This window comes from Solanum stenotomum, chromosome 1 (assembly GCF_019186545.1).
Source record: "Solanum stenotomum isolate F172 chromosome 1, ASM1918654v1, whole genome shotgun sequence".
Lineage (NCBI taxonomy): Eukaryota > Viridiplantae > Streptophyta > Magnoliopsida > Solanales > Solanaceae > Solanum > Solanum stenotomum.
The window spans coordinates 65,285,911-65,299,414 of record NC_064282.1 but is presented as its reverse complement, the minus strand read 5'-3'; positions in this window follow the sequence as shown (position 1 = coordinate 65,299,414).

Here is a 13,504-nt window from a genome sequence, read left to right as displayed (position 1 = left end):
AATGGAAAAAAACACACTTGAATCATTTTCACATTATATATAGGTCAAATCTTACCATAACATTTTGAATACCCTTAGAAATAATATTAGTGGCAAGGGTGTGCACAAAGCATACACAACTCTTAGGTTTGATTCCTCGAGTCCACATTTTGTTTTTAATTTTGTAGCATTGCCTTAAAACTATAAAAAAAAAAAAGAAAAAGACTGTTGACATGGAGAGAGCAGCAGCTCAGGGTCAATCGTTTGACTCCCCATGTCCTCATTTCTGTGATTTGCCTATTTTTGCTTTAAACAAAACTCTATTTCGTTTTAAAAAAAATATTTTAATTAAAAATAACATATTTGTTTTCATTCCTTTTATGATTAGGTCTAATAAAGGACCTTTTTTGGTCAAATTTAAAGAGATTGATTTCTTTACTTCAATTTTAATACCCTTTTCCTTGTGGATTAGCGTTTTCCTATTTTATTCCTTTTACCCATATTATATGACCATATTGTTGAGTATAAAAATCTCAATAATTCTCTCCACTTTCCTTCCTTTTCTCTTATTTTACGACAAAACAAATATAGTTTTGTAAATATTTTAGCTTGAAGTTCCATGGACTTGATGAATTATTTTAGTAGTGTATCAAAAATAAGTTCGACGTCTCTAAGTCAACCTAATATAAAAGAAACAGGAGACATTAAGAGATACTAGCACGTTCTTATAAGAAACAAAAACTTGATTTAAATGCTCTAGAACTTGATCTAAGCCAAAAGAACTCTAATTTTAAAATCATGATACGCTGAAATAAGAAGGGTATATCTTCAAATTGGTCCTTATCGACCTAAGGTTCATGAATTTCCTCAATCTATATTTTTGAAACAATGCGTCATTTCAATTCTAAATGGTTTGAAGAATATGATTAGTAGGAGTATAATGAGAATGTAGATGCGGTATATTGCTTGCCTTGTTATTGTATTTTGAAGAATAACATTTAGGAATTAACATATAAAAGATAATCTTAACCAACATATTGGTGGGTAGAATAGCATTCATAATCAATAGAAAAGATATTGTGATGATTAAATACAACAACAATCCATTTGTGTTGCATTTGACAAACAATCTGATCAAATTAAGCATGAATATTGGACACACTTAAATGCTTCAATAGATGTGGTAAGACTTGTCTTGAATCAATGGTTGTTACTCTACGATCATGATGAAAGTGAATCATCATTGAATGAAGGTAATTTTATTGACTTTCATTCATGGTATAAAGATAGGTGTGAAAAGGTTAAATCTTTTGTGGTGGAAAATGCTCTAAGAAATAATAAAACAACTTTTCCAGATATCCCAAAAAATTATGATCACATATAATATAGAAACATTAAAGGTTATATGTAACACCTCGGACATCGAGAAAGGGCTAGAAAGCACAAACGGGAAAGTGCACAAACCAAAAATGAACAATGGGCCCTTCATGGAACCCTAGATGGGCTGTTTAGGGGTCCACAACCCATTAAGGGCATAGTGAGACCATTCAGGATTACACTTAGGCATGAGTTACCTAGACGGTTCCTTAGACGGCCCGTGGTTACTTGGACAGTTTGTACAAGTCACCTAGACAGTGAGGTTGCACCCTACGGTCACTATGAAAGACCACAGATGCCTAGACGGTCCATGAAGCTTCACATGGCCCGTGAAGTTGTCTGTGAAAGGTACTTATCATGTTTTGAGTTTTGGGTCAAATTCAAACGATCATATCTTTTAGCACAAAATGAATTATATGACCCATGATCTAAAAATTAAAGGTCTTTGAGTGCTCTTTCCAATGCCACCAAGTTTGCCTAATTTCGAGCCCAGAGTAAAAAGTTGTGCTCGTTTTAATGAAGCCCTGTCGGGTAGGGGAACATCACAACACACTAGAAGGGCCATGATGCCTTAAACGACTGGTGAAGCCTATCTTGACAATAACCTCGTCTGTTTTAAATGAGGGTCGTGTTGGTCTTTTCCCCTATGTGTTTGGTACTTAAACTACGTCGTTTTACTTTGTCTAAGCCTAGTTAATTAGTCAGAAGCTACCTAAAACATTCATTCTCCTAAAAATCATCAGACATAGAGAAAAGAAAAGAAAGAGGCGACATATTTCTCTCAAGAATATACAGAGCTCTCCTTCAAGTTCAGCCCCGAAATCTAAAGGATTTTGATATACCGTACGTTTATGGCATTTTTGATGCATTTCACTTAGAGTTTGTGTGTGTCTTGGGCTAGTTTGTTATTAGAAATAATATTTTTGTGTAATTCTTGCAGGAAATAGGCTTGGAGGCAGTTTTATTGAGAGAAGAGCTGAAAAGTGCAGAAGTAGCCACTTACGGAGCCAACCACATACCGTAGGTCCTTTGACGGGCTGTAGGTGGACGATCGTAGGTCGTGGTCAAAGAGCTAATTTTCACTACTCAAACCACAGAGTGACAGGACGGACCGTAGTACAATCCACGGACTGTAGGTGGAACTATTGTCTGAAGGCCCTGAAATATTGCCCAAGTGTTGATGCATAGAGGGAGACCACAGACTGTAGGTTGACCCATGGTCTGCAGGTCGTGTCGTTGATTGAAACTTCGTCTGAGCTGTTATTTCCTTATTTTGTTTCCTAGTTGGTTTAGGATTTGTTTTCTATAAATATTAGTTGTAATTTTCATTTTTGGGGGTTAGACATTATTGTAGACTTTTGCTTTTGGTCTTTTGGAATTATTTTGCAAACATTGAGCAATTTAATTTCCGGAAGTCGGTTTATACAATTTGACTTTGAATTTTAATTTAAGATTTCAGTTTCCATCAATTCTAATTGTAAGTTCATGATTTCTTTTAACCTAATTATGAATTGTGAATTCTCAAGCATGAGTAGCTAAATCCACAACTAGGGTTGTGGAAACCATAAACAATTAACAAAGTATGAATAATAATTAAAGTAATTCTTGAATAGATGTATTGTTAATCCTTTTGTTTAGAATGCTTTTTAACGGTGGCCAACGTTAGAACTCGCATCGTTCCTACTTGTCTTACCAAGGGGGGAATGAATGAGAAAAGGATTAAACAACATAGATTTAGTTAAGGATTTGCTGCTATCTACTAGTCCGACTTTAATAAATCGAAGTGAGGGTGAAAACTAAACTAAATTGACACGATGACTAATCTGGGGTGAAGGTAAGGGTTAGTAAAGCACACACTCGTAGATTTACCAAGTCACGAATGAAAGTTCCTGCTAAGATTACCAAACACGTAGGAATACATAACTTTTCGGCCTTACATGTCAAACACTAGGATAAGATTACTATTATTAGGATTATTGCGTTAAGAGCTTGTGGAGAACACATATACCCTAGTTTCCATCTTATATTGACAACTCAAATTGTGAATCTTGTTTACTTGTTACTTAATCATTCAAATTAACAATCTATGACTTATTTACAACATTCACCCTGTTTACTTTTCTCGGAAATAGTTTGACTAAACGGAGATAATTGTGAGTTAAGTTTAAGTCTGAACCATATTCCTCGGATCGACCCCAACCTACAAGTTGGGTTCTTTATTTGGCAACGACCCCTTATACTTCTTTAGGGAGGTGTAATTTGGGCATATCAAATTTTTGGCGCCGTTTCCATGGAATACAACTTATAGATTAAACTAACTATATTGTTGAACGTTAGTCAAGTATTTCCTGATTTTACGTTTTTATTTTCTACAGGTTTCAACTCTAGTGTATGCCAAGTACACGGAGTCGAGGTGAACACTTGACCCCCTACGATCCTAAATTGAGAGTTTTTTTGAGGAAAATGAAAAATCAAGGGGTACACAATAATCCAATCGGAGAGGGTCAAGGAGATGGAGCTGAGTTTCAACCTCCTGGAGCTGTTAATGTGCCCTCTCTGATTCAAGGTGGTCATATAATAGGAGATGCATAAAGGGTGCAAAATCCGCCAGCACCGAGGTTTCGTGATCACTGCAGGGTTGACTATGATGCGGTTGGATCAGATGGACCTATTGTTCTCCCTCATCTACCTACAAAACATACATTTGTGGTAACCAACAACCTTATACAGATGCTTACAGCGAGAGGGTTGTTTGCTGGGTTGGCTTTGGAATATCCATACGCTCATATTACTAAATTGTCCAGTGTCTGTAAGAGTTGTGTAGGACAACCAGAGTTGGATATGGATGTCATAGGCTTGAGAGTATTTCCACTATCGCTGACCGGTGATGCTGCTGTGTAGTTTTCTAAGCTGCCATATAATTTGATCTATACATGGGACCAATTATATAAGGTGTTCATAGCAAGGTATTTTCCGATGTCCAAGAAATTAAATCATAAGGATAAACTGAATAACTTCACAACATTACCTGGAGAATCGGTAAGCAGTTCTTGGGATAGGTTCACTGGGCTCATGAAGAGTATTCTGAATCACCGCATAGATGATGAGTCATTGAAGAAGTACTTCTATAGAGGACAAGATGACAATGGAAGAGCTGTATTAGATACTATTACTAGAGGATCATATGGTGAGTGCACTTTTGAGGAGATCGCTGAAAAACTCGAGAGGATTTCCCAAAACAATAGAGACTGGAGCACTATAAAGGCAAATACTGGCAGAAGCACGTTCGTTGTCCAAACTGCACCAAATCAATCTAATGATGACATTCATGAAAAGATGGCTCAAATGAGGACATAACTTGGCTTGGTACTGAAACATGTGACTGGAAATGCAGAAAAGGTGAATGCGGTATATTATCTTACTAGACCTCCACCACCGCCAGTTCAGGAGTACTACTATGAGGAGGATGCAAATTTGGTTAATGATCAAATGGGGGGTTTCAGAACCAACGCCCAAGGTTCCAACTTGGATAATTGGCACCAAGGTCGGAACTATGGAAACTACAATCATGAGGGAAACTATGTCCGGATGGAAATTACAATCGTGATAACAATTACAAACAGAACAATTATGGTAACAGGAATGATAAGGTTGGACCCTACGTTCCCCTGGTAATAGAGAGGCTAGTAATAGTCTGACTCACATTGAGGATATTATGCAAAAGATGATGAAGAGGTTTGATGTGAGATATGAGAATGTGAAAGAGATGCGTAATGATTTGTCTAGAATCAGTCAAAAAGTTGATTTCCATGCAGTGTCAATCAAGAAACTCGAACAACAATTTAGTCAATTGTCCACTATAGTGAACCTACACCTGCGTGACACACTTCCTATCAGCACCATCCAAAATCCAAAAAATGATGGGTATTGTATGGCAGTCACTACTTGAGGAGGAAAACAAACTATTGATCCCCCCCTGCCGTCTAAGGTTGAAAGAGTGATAGCAAAGGATGTTGATGAGATTGAGGTTACTGAAGATTTGAAAGTTGATACAGAGAATGAAGCTTAGGTGACCCAAAAAGTTGTTCCCATGCCTAGACCTCCACCTCCATTCCCACAGAGATTGGTGAAAAATACTGAAGAGGGAAAATACCACAGGTTCATATCTATGTTGAAGCAACTGTCCATCAATATCCCGTTGATAGAAGCTTTGGAACAAATGCCTGGGTATGCTAAATTCATGAAAGACTTAGTGACCAAAAAGAGGGCTATCAATTTTGAGAATGATTAGAGGCTGCAACATTATAGTGCTATTGCTCCTAGGTCACTTGTGCATAAGAAAGAGGATCCTGGAGCTTTCACTATTCCTTGTACCATTGGGATTCTATACTTTGTGAAAGCTTTGTGTGATTTGGGGGCCAACATTAATTTGATGCCTTTGTCCATTTATAAGAAACTGGGCTTAGGAGCTCCAAAGCTGACTGCGATGCGTTTACTTATGGCCGATAGAACTATGAAGAGGCCCATTGGAGTGCTCCAAGTGTCCTTGTGAAAGTAGAGTCATTCATCTTTCCTGCGGACTTTGTGATACTCGATTGTGAGGTAGATTTTGAGGTTCCATTTCTTAGGGAGTCATTTATCTTTCCATCGATTGGTGTCAATTTTGAACTGAATCATCTTGGAGCATTGTAAAGACTTCGAGACTTTCACCTAGCTGATGGCTAATCTAGTTAGTATTGTTTTTTAAATATTTTTATGATGTTTAGCTAAAACCTCAATTCTTGGTGTGTGATCATGTGACTATGGGCTGAATTAGCTTATGGGTATTGTTATTTACTAGTTTATATTCTTAATTGAAGCGGCTTTAATTGATTGCTGTGTTTTAATCTATGAATTGTAGTTACAAATGCAATTCTAACTTAGAATTCTGAGCTTGCTTGAGAAAGTGGTTTTAAAATCAAAGTTTTCGATTGATGATTGTAGTTATTGGGTTGATGTGGGTATCTCAAAAGAGTAAATCCTAAAATTGATTCTACCTATCTAGCTCGAGAGAGTAGATGAATTAAGGTTTTGGGGTGTTCTTATTAATAAGCTTGTTGATGTTCGAAAGAAATCACTTGAATTGGGGTAGTTGTTCGAGAGGAAACTATTACACCTATAGTCTAGCCTACCCACTGATATTTTGCAATTTGTTAGTAATTTCAATTACCAGTATAATGAAATTAGCCTATAATCGGTCACATCAAGAGAATTCCTCTCTATATTGTTAATTCCTCTATTTTTATTGTGTTTTAGCTGATAACTGACAATCCAAACCCCCATCTGACATTTGTTGTTGACCCGTTAGACTTATTTATATGTTTTCTTATAACTTATATTCCTATAATCGATTAGACCACATTTGTAACTTCATAACTAAATTTGAACACGTACAACTCCCTGTGGGTTCGACCCCAACTCTTTGTTGGGTTTTATACTAGTTAACAATCGTCTACACCTAGAATCGAATGAGGTATATTGAGCTTTAATCAAAATGGTGCCGCTGCCGAGGAGTGGTGTTGTTTAAAATTATATTGTTGAAGTTGAATTGTGATCTTTTTGTGTTATAGTTGAATCGACTCACTTTGTTGGTTGTTTTTGTGTTTGAACAGACAAAGAAATGAGCGTGAGCGACAATAATGGTAGCCAGATTGGCCACCAAAATGATATTGGGAACTTTAATAACGTTAATGACCCTATCCAATTGGGTGGTGTTGGGGCCATACGTCTACCACCAGCTGAAGGAACACTGTTTTTCATGTCACTATCACAATGCTTCAGCTTTTACAAATGAAATAATTGTTTGGAGGGTTGGCTTATGAGGATCCCCATGAGCATTTCCAGAATTTTGTCGACGTTTGTGGGCCTTTCTCATTAAAGAATATATCTCAAGAATCGGTTCATCTTCGATTATTTCCATTTTCTTTAATGGGAGAGGCCACCAAGTGGCTAGCTGATCTCCCAACGAATTCCGTTACTACTTGGGATGAGTTTACCGTAGCTTTCGATGTGAGGTACTTTCCCCCATCAAAGATGATGACGTTAAGGGATAATATTTAAGGTTTCAAACGCTTGGAAGGTGAACTAATCCACGAGACGTGGCTGAGGTTTCAAAGTTGTTACTTCAATGCCCAACTCACGGGCTCCCCAACAACGTCTTGTTTCACTACTTTTATAAGAGTCCTGACTTGGTGAACAAAGGAAATGCTGATCAGCTCATTCCTAGAGGTATAATGCAACAACCTTATGAGGTCGCATTTCAACTTTTTGATGGCATGACCAATATCAATAGAGCATGGTACAGTCGCGAGGACCAAGTGTCTCCTCTCACCTTTAGAATGACAAAAGAACAGACTGAGAAGGATCAAGAGAGAGATCGAAACATGGCAAAAATGATGAGCCAACTGGACTTATTATTGAAAATGTGATGGGTAGTGGGTTGAAGAGTGTGAATGTTGTGGGTATTGGGGGATCAAACGATGATGAGGCACATTTTGAGTCATTGTACAATGAGGAAGTGAATTTCCTTGCAAATCAAGGAGGAGGTTTTGTTCAAACTATCCAAGGATGGGTGGAAATCTGGGTTGGAATAGAGATGATGGATGGAGAGATCGTGACTGAGAATGGAGTGATCGTAGCATCATTTGGAAGGAAAGAGAGGGTGATAAGGACAGATACATCCCACCTCATGAGCGTCAAAAGCCTAAGGACCAAAGGGCTGACTCGGATGTCCATACGAAAGACATGCTTTCACACATTCTCAATAAGGTAAAAGGGTTAGACAAAGTTTTGAAAGAAAAGAAAGAGGACATCTCTACACTTAATTAGACTATCACCTCACATTCAGTGTCAATCAAGCAATTGGAAACGCAAATGGGTCAAATTTTGTCTCATTTGAACCTAAGGCCAAAAGGGGGTCTTGGCCAACCCGAAGAATGATCCTTGAAAGCATATCCACGTCGTGCCACGACATGAAATGAGGAACTTCTTGGGAGGCAACCCAAATTTTATTGCTTTTATTTCTATTGTTTGAATAATGGGTGTTGAATGTGCAGGTTGAAAAATTGAAGTTTTGGAAAAAGGCAACTCTGGTCGGCGAGCTCGACTTGGACCGCCGTTAGAACCACCTGGCTTGCTAGAGGTTCTATAAAACTCGGTGGGATGAAGTTCCACTTGGCGCATCGCCAAGTGGGTCGGCGAGTTCGACTTACCTCGCCGACTGGCGCGCGAACTAAAGAGTTTTAAAAGGGCCAAACCGCTTTAAATTCAAAAATCCTTCACTCTCTCACATTTTCAACTCCCATACTCTCACCCCGATATTATATTGTTCGTACTTTAGTATTTTTTTCTCATTTCGCTTGGGATCATTGCTCAGGATTGACTTTGGAATTTCTTTGCTGCCTAGCTTTACAAAAACTTTGGCATAAAAGGTTGGTTTTCCGAACCCCGAACTTAATAGTTGGTTGAAATTAAATGCTTGTGATAAATTGTTGTTGAATATTGTTGGGTACTGTAGTTTAATCATCGTATGATTGTTGGATTGCCTGTATTTAAATGAATGAGTGCTTAAATGATCGTAAATGGTTGATTCCCATGCCAATAGTTGATTAAATTGTTGGGTTGCATTGAATGTGTGTTGGGTCTAGTGGGGGTGAAGTTTGAGTAACCCCGTATTGTGCTAATTGTCTAAATTTTCCCGATGATAGAGTGGTTGACGTAATTCGTAAGGGCAAAAGACGTCAATTGGCCTATTTTGGCCAAATTAGGGGAAGTCTGAGTACCCCGAGGGCATGGGTTTTATGGGTCTAGTGTTAATTTCGTGTTTTTGGTGTTTAATTTTGTTATTGTGGGTTGCGGGTTTGATTTTGAAGAGACGGGTGAAAAACTGGAACGAAAGGCCTGGCGAGATTGGTCGAGCTCGCCGAATAGTTCGGTGGTTTGCCTAAGTCCCCCTAGATCTCTTTTTATTTCTTTATTTTGTGGATTTGAGTGTGGTAACTTTCAGTGATATGTCTGTGCTCGCCGAAAGTATCTCTTGATCGCCCTTCTGCGCCCCTTTTCCCTAAAATTAATCTGTAACTTTTAGCGAGCTACTTCTAGTTGCCGAAAGGTGTCAGCGATCCACCGAAAGGCCCTGGACATCACCGACCAACTTAGAATTTTGGCAATTTTTGCACTTTAACTTTTAGCGAGCCCGACCTGTCTCGCCAAAGTGGTTTGGTGACTCGTCGACCGGTTCGGCAAGTCTTCCTACAGTTTACTTTTCTAAATTTTTTCTTAACGTTATCTAATGTTTCCCACTTGTTCTTGCAAGAATGGCTAGACCCAAGGTTACTGGTAGGGACATGCCACCCCGAAAGCAGGCACACAAAGTTGTGATAAATGAGGAGGTAGATGCTTCCAAGGAAAAGGTTACCAAGCTACCTCCAAAGGTAGGTAAAGGCAAGGGCAAGGCACCCGTAGTTGTGCCACTTGCAGAGGCTAGCTCAGACAGTGAGGGGGTCTACAAGACACCCCTCACTACCTCCAACATTGAGGTGGACTCACAAAGCGATTCTCAGGCTTCCATCTCTAAGCCTGAGGATGACCAATTACTTGAGGCCAGGAGAGCGGAGCCACGCTCCAAGTCGATAAACGATCCGTCTAGGATCCCAGTGCCTCCGACGCCTACCCCCTCAACTTCAACTCTAGTGCTTCCTCCAATATAGTCTTTGGTGCAAGCACCACCTGTTCAAGGTCCTTTCCCCCGGTCACTTAACAGACAAAAGGCCGAGGGATTGAGGACCATATTAAAGGAAATGAGACTGTCTACCAACGGTGTGGTGGACAGACATCCAGAGGTGTGGAACACTCTCAAATTTGAAAAATTTGAGGTTTTCACCAAACCCCGTGGCCCATATATTCCTTCTTGGGTTCGGGAGTTCTATTCAGCCTACGGTGACTTAATGCCAAAGGGGAAGAAGAAGGCGAGTGCCTTCACACCGGTAGACTTCGTGGTGGTCTAAGGCAAAAAGGTCAAATGCAGAAGCTCTGACATAAATGTTGTACTTGGGTGCTCTTTCGACTTTATGCATTACTCACAGAGCCTGATCAAGACAAATACTCTAGATGATTTAAAAGGTTGGCTAGCACCCCTTCTCTCTGACATCACCCTGAGGTGGATTGAGGCAGGTATACCCATCGAGAAGAAGGACCTGAACATTGCCGCCACATATTGGTTCATATTCATTAGTAGCATCGTTATACCGTCTCAGATGAGTCCATCATCCGGCACCTAAAGGCAACTTGTCTTGGTTTAATTAATGCTAGGAAAAGACTGAATTTTGGGTGATTGTTGAGCAGGAGATGGTCATGAAGGCCAAGCAGCCACAAACCTCACTCCCATTTCCAGTGTTGATCACCGAGTTGTGCAGACGGGCTCATGTTCCGATAGATGTGAAAAAGTATGTCGAGGTGACACCTACATCCTCTACTGACATCCGGCGTATTGAGGCAGAGTACCAGCGGGATGAGGCTGACAGGAGGAGGGCAGCACCGGTGGACACATCCCTAGAGGTCGATGTTGAGATGTTTCCTATAGAGGCAGTCATGCCTACTCAGGCCAGTCAGCCCTCAGGTACTTTTGGCCCCTCTATTTCTTATGCCCATGGCTCTTCTACTGCTCCCCCTCCCACTCTTCTGCTACTGCTGCATCTAGGCCCCCTATCACCCAGGCCATGTTATACAAGATGGGCTATCTGGATCATTTAGCTGATGTACGTGCCTCATTGGTTGGGGCTGCTGTGCTTTGGCTGATAGAGCGGGCAATTACTGCTGTTTTATCCCCGATCAGGGATGAGTTCAGAGAGCACCGAGTATTGATCGAGGGCCACAAGTTGGCATTGGATGCCCTTACAGTCAGAGTTGAAGCCTGTAAGCAGAGTCAGGGTGCTGTTGATGCTGTAACGGCCTTGAAGGCCGTTATTACTGGGTTAATGAAGGATGTGGACCAGCTGAAGTACACTAATATGTCTATGCTGATTGTCACGGTGGAGATTCCCAACATGGCGAGTGTTGATATTTCGGCTAGTTCTGAGATTCCTCTGGCTACTACCGGCAATGAGGTTAGAGTTGATGACGCTGAGGGTGAGTCCGAGGCGGAGACAGATAAGGAGCATCTCAGTGTAAGAGATGAGATTGTGTACGAGGACTTAGCCGACTTGGAGGGTTCCATGTTTGAGATAGCTAGCCAGGCATCACTCTGGGATACTTCCATGGTTGGCTCTAGTGGAGCCAAGGATGTTGAGATATCAAGCAGTAATGTCCAGACAGAGCGAGTAGCGGACATGCAGACTTCACCCTTGGCCTTGCCTGGCAGGATTATTTTCTTTTCCTCTTTTTTTGTTCATTTTTAGACTATTTTTGTTTTGTTTGCATTTGAGGACAACTGCGTATTTTGTTGGTGGGGTGAGGTTTTCCATAGCTACCTCTTTTGGGTTGATTTTTGAATATTGGATTGATTTTTATTGTGTTTTTGTGAATATTGGAGCTTATTGGTTTATATATATATATATATATATTGTTTTATTTGCATTTGAGGACAACTGCGTATTTTGTTGGTGGGGTGATATTTTTCCATACCTACCTCTTTTGGGTTGATTTTTGAATATTGGATTGATTTTTATTGTGTTTTTGTGAATATTGGAGCTTATTGGTTTTTATATATATATATATATCTTGGTTGTTGATGAATTGTGGCCCATTGTTTTGATACGAAAATGGTTTTGAACCAAGTTAAAATTTTTTTTTGCCACCTCTTTTGTGTGTGATTGTGGTTGTTCTTGTACAAATTTGAGTGTCAGTTTTGGTCAATACCGATGACTCTTAATTGAACAAAATGAATATACGTCTACGATGAGGCAAACGAAGTTACATAGGCAATATGTGAACTTTGAGCATCTCGTTGTGACTAGCCGATTGTCGATGAAGTCTCTTGTGATGAAAATTGCATGCTAGCTAGAAAGTCTGGAGTCTTGTTTGNTGCTCTTAATTGAACAAAATGAATGTGCGTCTACGATGAGGCAAACGAAGTTACATAGGCAATATGTGAACTTTGAGCATCTCGTTGTGACTAGCCTATTGTCGATGAAGTCTCTTGTGATGAAAATTGCATGCTAGCTAGAAAGTGTGGAGTCTTGTTTGATAATTGTATCAATGCCTTGTGTGGTGAGGTCGTATTGAACATTGTGCTTGATGACAATTAGAATTTGCCCCGTTGGTCCGGTTGATTGAGTGAAGCAAGCAATTGAAATGATCTTAGGCAAAAGTTTTGAAGAGTGAACCAATTTGATAATACACTTCTTTTGGCCAACCTTGTGAGAAGTGTGAACCTTGCTTGGCACCTTTTAAGCCTATCCTTTTCTCAGAAGAGACTTGAACAACTCTGACCTTTTTATCCCATCACCTATAACCTTTATCAAGTTTTGGTTCATTTGAATAGCCAACTTCGGATTTTGGGGGTGTGGTGAAAAAGAATGAAAGTCAAGAAGTGTGAAAAATTTCCCCTTTGATAGATTGTTTTGAAAATAGATGGAACCCCTCCATGTAAAAAAAATGAGGGGTATCTGGTGAATCATGTCTAGTTGAATAATGGGGTCGATTATATGCTTGAATGAGAAAAAGAAGGAGAAAGTGATTTTCAGGCCATACTTCATTAAGGCAGAAGCCACTAAGCCTAAATGACCATACCTTGACAGTAATGCCCCGAAAACTAGTAAGTTGAACTAGAGAGTTCTAGAGCCTTTCGTAAGAGTTTTGGAGTGTGGTATTGGGATTAAAAGTCGTAAAAATGATTCCCGTACTTAGAATAGGGGTTAAAGGGTTAGGGTGTCAAGGTACGACCCCCAAGGACAACCCAAGGGGTCCTTGAGGAAGCCCTTAAAACAACCCAAAAGCTGTAAAAAAACATCTTGGTCCACGGATGGGCACCCACGAGCCGTGGGTGGACCCACGTCCCATAGGTGGAGATCATGGGTCGAGGCTTGACCTCCCCTGATCTCCCTAGTTCCAGTAAGGAACCACGAGCCAACCAGTACGGCCCATCAACCCACCCACGGTCCATGGGTGGGGG